The following is a 6342-nucleotide window of genomic DNA, read 5'->3' as shown; positions in this document are numbered from 1 at the left end:
AATGCCACTTCAATTTTTTTTTAAATCAGCCTCATGGTGGCGCTATAACAGGCCGATTCGTGGTTTTACCTATAACTACACCGATCAGTTTCAAACTTTGTAAGCGCACTCCCTGTATGCCAATTCAGAACCTCTGACCCACATTTTTCACATGGCCCTGATCTAGCGCCACCAGGAGGCCCATTTGTGCAAACCTACCTTTTGGCCAGTACTCCTACAGATTTTGTCCAAAAATCACGCAAATTGGTAGACACTATCTCTACAGTCATGCGATCGACATGGATCTGTCCGATTGTCCATATTCCATCCTGATTGGCTGAGATTGGCTTTCAAAGTTTGTAAGATTGGTCCGTTTTGGACAAAATGCCTCAAATCACAGACGCAGAGTGCAATTAACATGAAATCACGCACACACGTTCCCACTAGGCCAAGGAAGAAATGCCACTTCAAATTTTTGAAATCAGCCTCATGGTGGCACTATAACTATTTGTGGTTTTACCTATAACTCCACCGATCAGTTTCAAACTTTGTAAGCGCACTCCCTATAGGCCAAGGAAAAACCCTTTCCTTGTATTTTTCACATCAGCCTTTTATAGCGCCACCAGGAGGCCGACTTATGTAAGAAACATTTTTGGATATTACTCCTTCAGATTTTACCCAAAATTAACACAAATCAGTACACAGTATCTCTACAGTCATATGATCAAGACGGATCTGTCCCGTATTAAATATTCAATCCTGATAGGCTAAGATTGGCCTCGAAACTTTGCAGGATTGATCCGTTTAGAACAAAATGCCTCAAATCAAACACAGTGTGCAATTGTAATGAAATTGTGCACACACAATCGCAAAAGGCCAAGGAAGAAATTACACTACAAAATGTTCAAATCAGCCTCATGGTGGCGCCATGAAAGGTCTAAGATTGGTGAAGAACACATGACACCCTTTTTACATTGGCCTATTATAGCACCACCAGGACGTGTGGCTGGTGGAGACCTGTGCTCGGAAGAGCACTTATTCTAGTTATAGTCTGAGTTTAAATGGGTAAATTACATTTGACATAATCTACTATCACATCTAATATAAAAATATCACTATAGCCCAGTTTACTTCACCCTGCCTTCCAGAAACTGGAGTAATACAATATTATTGGTACATGAAACAATACCAAAGAGCACTAATAGACAGTACAGTATGTACACCAAAAGCAGAACTTGTTTTACGCAGAAAAGTAGTCACAGTACAATTACCATCACAGTAGCCATAACTGATATAAATAAAATCAGTACAATAACAGCTCAATACACTTAATATACAGTATGGGCATTCCCAGATGATGCCCTGTTAGGGTACCCCCTTATGCCCATATATGGAGATCCCCGGGCATCAAACCCAGGCCCTAACTTGCCAAGGCCCTGCTTGGATTTACTAATTAATTAACATACGTTTTATGCCCATATATGGATATCCCTGTCTCAATGTCATCAATATTAAGGACATATCTGGGAATGCCCATCTATCTATAAATGCGACAAATCTCTGTCTGTTTGTTTGTTTGTTTGTAATCCGCGTATCTCGAGAACCGTTCGTCCCACCGGCTTCAGATTCGGCACGCGCGTTCCCCGCCGCCGCGCGGAGTGCAGTGCCAGGCCTCGACCCGACCCGACTCGCGGTTTTCCGAAACCGGCGCGAAACGTTCGGAATCTCCTTATGCGGAGCTGATTGTTGACATCAGGCTGTTCCGGAGGAAATCGGCGCAAGCGCTGAGTCATTGTGACATCACTTCATAAAAGGCTCTGACATCACGTACGCCACATGAGTCAACACAAAATCTCTGTGAATGTGTATGTATGTATGTAATCCGCGTATCTCGAGAACCCTTCTTCCCACCGGCACGCGCGTTCTCCAGATATGGGCATAAAGTCTGACATCAGAGTTTTCCGCAACCGGTACTGTGTGTGCAGAGATCTTCATATATGGGCATAAGTGGACAAAGACAAACAGATGGTCAAAACGGGTCCTATGACAACAGGTATATTGGGGTTTGCATTAAAGGGTGGGGCATTCATGGGGTTTGCATTAAAGGGTGGGGCATTCATTCCCTATTTCAAATTCGGCACGTGCGTTCCCCACCGCAGCAGGTAGTGCAGTGCTCGGCCTCAACCCGACCCGACCCACGATTGTTTGAAAAAGCGACAGAAATCTCATATATGGGCATAAAATGGACGCAGATAAACAGATATCTCCATATATGGCATATATGGGCATACAATGGATGCAGAATCACAAAGATCTCCATATACGGGCATAAAAGGGACACAGACAGACAGATACAGAGATCTCCATATATGGGCATAAAATGGATGCAGAGATATCTCCATATATGGGCATATATGGGCATAAAATGGACCCAGAACTATAACTGCAGTGATCTCCATATATGGACATAAAATGGACACCGACAGACAGATACAGATATCTCCATATATGGGCAAAAATGGACACAGGCAGACAAATGGTCAAAACGGGTCCTATGAAAACAGGTATAATGGGGTTTGCATTAAAGGGCGGGGCATTCATTCCCTATTTACATTGTTCCGAGTTGGCCAGGTCGCCGACTAGACGCTTCTAGTATTTGATAATGCCCCATGTTTTGACATAACATTGTTGACTATCATGCAGGGGTCTCCATATATGGGTATACTGGTCCGATATCACTGGCCAGATGGTTCGACCTCGCCCTATGTCGTCCTGAGGCGTCTTACTAGTACCAGTGAGTGAACTGTACTGTAACTGTACTGTCATTAAACTGTACCTTTTCCTATGCACACTTCTAATAAAGTCTTCAATCAATCAATCAATCAATAGTCTATATGATTGATCCAAGGCTTATGACGAGAGCTGGGCGTCAATCCTTGAAGGAAATTAAATACCACTGACAGCCAGGACACAGAACCATGCAGATATAGCCTAATGTGATTTTTTTTTAAATGTTGTATAATTATGTATAGGCCTAATAATGTGTAGCCTGAGCCTCGCGTCACCATAGGCTTTCCACCTCGGAAAATAATGTGTGGCTGTCAGTGTCACAAAATTCCAAGGCCTCAATAACTTGTGTCACGGGCGGCTTACAGCGCTAATTAACATATTATAGGCAATCAACTGATGGTGAGCTAACTTTTAGGCAGTAACTGAAGTCACTGCACGACAGGCTACATTGTTGTAGCGTATCAGTCAAAATATTTGTTTTTATTTAGTCACCCCGGGACCAACTCGGTATTCTGTATTCGTATACTATAGTGGAGCTGAGCATGCACTTACAACACCGTAGAATGTAGTGGACTTCTTCGCCATCCCCAGGCCCAAGCTCAGCTCAATCTTCAAACAGCCAGCAATCTTCTTGGTCAGGGTCAGAGCTACTGCTGAACACTTCCATTCCATCAGTAGGCAAAAGGAAAACTACTTACTAGGCTCTTTTTTCGGGGAGAACTTGAACATAACTTCTGCCTGCCGGCCCTCCCAAGAACAAAACGAGTCCTCAGAAATATGCATATTGTAGTGTAGCCTATATCTATGTGTGCAACTGTGCATGGTTAACTAAATAACAGAAGTCAGAACTCCACAAAGTCAGGTTGGGTGCGAGTAACTGTTCGTGTTTGTGGTGCCCCCTATGGGGAGAAGTGAAAGCTGGTGTGGAAGGAGGTGACTGTGTGCTGTGTGTGCTCAGCTACTGACTGTATAATGGTACAGTACACTATCTGTTATAAGTGGACTGCTCACACTGAGGTTTTTTGTATGTTTATATAGAAATGGGGACCAAATGTATTTCCATCCGGAATCAATGGGGGTACATTTATTGTAATCAAATTTTTGACAAATACAAAAAAATATTATTGAACTCAAGTCTCCATGGTGTGTGTAATCATTAGAAAAAAAATAATTTTGGGATGAACTACTCCTTTAAAGCAATATAAACTCTGTAGGCTCTCATCATTGAGTGGTCTCCAATACTATGGCGGTACAACTGAGCCTGATATTACTGGATGGCGTTCTCAAAAGGTCCTGACCTCCAAAGCCAGGATGCAGAAGAGGAAACAAAAAAATAAAATTAAATAAAAAAATACTATGTGAGCCGATTTGTCATAGCAAATGTGAAGGCAACAAGGATGTTTGTACTGTTATGAAGACTTCTCTTCATCTCCCAAGCACCCTGACATCATGGGGGCATCAGGGATGTGAAAAAGTGAAGAATAAGAATGTTCTTATATTAGAGTCCCAGAGATCAGAGATCAAATAGTGGTCTGTGGCCTGGGGGTCATTGAAATTAAAAAGGTTGAGAATCACTGTTAAATAACCAAGCTGGCTGTTATGGCCAAGTGCACAATATATCTGGCATTCAATTAGAAAGGAGTTGCATATCTGTAAACCATACAAAATAGAGAACATTGCATACTGTGTAGTAGGTGGTCTTCTACAAGTAATTGTTTCCCATGTTGCGACAGATCAGTAAAAGTTATAAAATGGGTAGCTAAATTACCTTTAACATTTATTTGGGGGTGTAATATTATGTATATATATTATGTTCAGTATATTGGAAAAACCAGTAAGACGCCCTAAGGGCGAGGTCGCGCTGAAACAACAGACTGACAGAAGAAGACTGACACAATATGTCCATATATGGGCATTCCTAGATATGGGCTTAATATTGATGACATCAGGGTACTCCATATATAGGCATAAAAGGGACAAGGACAGAATTAATTTGCAAGTGTGGTTGCCGTGAGTCACACTTGAAAAATGAATTCTGTCTTGGCCATATGGAGTGCGACATGAGACGTGACTGATTGACACACATGAGCTGCAGGTTTTCATAGTAAATGCGACTTAGGGTCGCAATAATTTAGGTAAAATATGTTACTCTCTGCTTTGTTATGGTGTATGTCAAAAGAACCCAGATACACTGGTCGGGTCAGACTATTCCTTGCACTTTGTATTCTTGTGTTTAGGGATGGGACGATATGAAAATGTCATATCATGATTATTGTGACAAAAGAAATCACGATTTACGATATTATCGTGATAATCAAAATCCATTATCCTGGGGTGGAACATTTGTCAAAAAATTGCCGATCTACAAGCTCACAACGCGTCGCAATTTTTTGGAAAAGACATTTGGTAGAGAGTGAAAAAAATACTGTATCAATTATGTATATTATATCTTTTACCCATATTATGCCATATGTAATGTGTATTAAATTCTCCAGTGACAGCTACTGACTGCCCATATAAAACAAACTCACATACACAACAGCAAGGTTTGTTTTCCTTCCCCGGGACATTTTGTTGAAAAATAAACTATACAAAATGGTTTGCCGTAGTTTTCAGAACAAATAATAATTACAGCTGAACAGCTCACTTTAAAAACATTCAAGATTTAAGTGTTTCATAACTAACAGACCTTTTTCAAAGCAGCCATTAAATAATAGGGTAAACACAGGTGTTATAATTAAGGTTCCATTCCATTGAGGACTGGGTTGCTGCTATTTAATTGTGCCCGTTGGCTCACTTGAAATGCTCTGCTGCACTAAATGGAACAGAAAGGCTTGTGTTCACCGATTTCATGTCAGTATTGGCTGCCATGGAAAAGGTCTACTGATTAATTTCTTGAATTCCACCATATATTTGATGGCGCTTATCATTGTAGATTAAAAGCAACTGTTGAAATCTAAATATTTACATATTTTTCCAGATGATATTTACACTTGATTTAAAAAAGAGGAAAAAAAAAACCATTTAAGGCATTCAAATATTCATTATTTTGCTTTGGTTTCAAATGTAAATCATCAATAGTATTGTCACCATTTTATTTTAAATCTTTTCAGTTTTTTACCAAATGCACCCATTTCCCCTTTTAAAACTGTAAATACATATTTATTACAGCTACTTTAAACGTGGGCTTTGGCAATATAAAAATAAGTTCCTTTTTAGTTTTTTGACACAGACACAGACAATAGCTCTTCAAATGACTTTGAAATGTCATTCACCTCCATAGGCATCCGAGTGACACTATTTTAAGTGTCTATAAAATGTCATAAAATCTACTTCACCACAGCTAAGTTCATAGTGTGAGGTGACCAGCACCTCCAGCAACTACAGGGTTCCCCAATTAGTTTTCCCCAAGGGCCGAATCATGTCTAGGGTACCAAGCCGAGAGCCACAACATTGCAGGGGGCGACGGCGGCGTTCCTGCTACTCCAGCGACTGCGACAGTTCAGATATCGTCGTTGTCGGGTGAAAATCTTGTATGTCCAAAACCATTCGTTTTGCATTTATCAATAAAAA

The sequence above is a fragment of the Nannobrachium achirus genome, assembly GCF_963921795.1.
Source record: "Nannobrachium achirus genome assembly, chromosome: 19".
Taxonomy (NCBI): Eukaryota; Metazoa; Chordata; class Actinopteri; order Myctophiformes; family Myctophidae; genus Nannobrachium; species Nannobrachium achirus.
The sequence above is the reverse complement of the archived record's forward strand: the minus strand, read 5'-3'. Positions refer to the sequence as shown.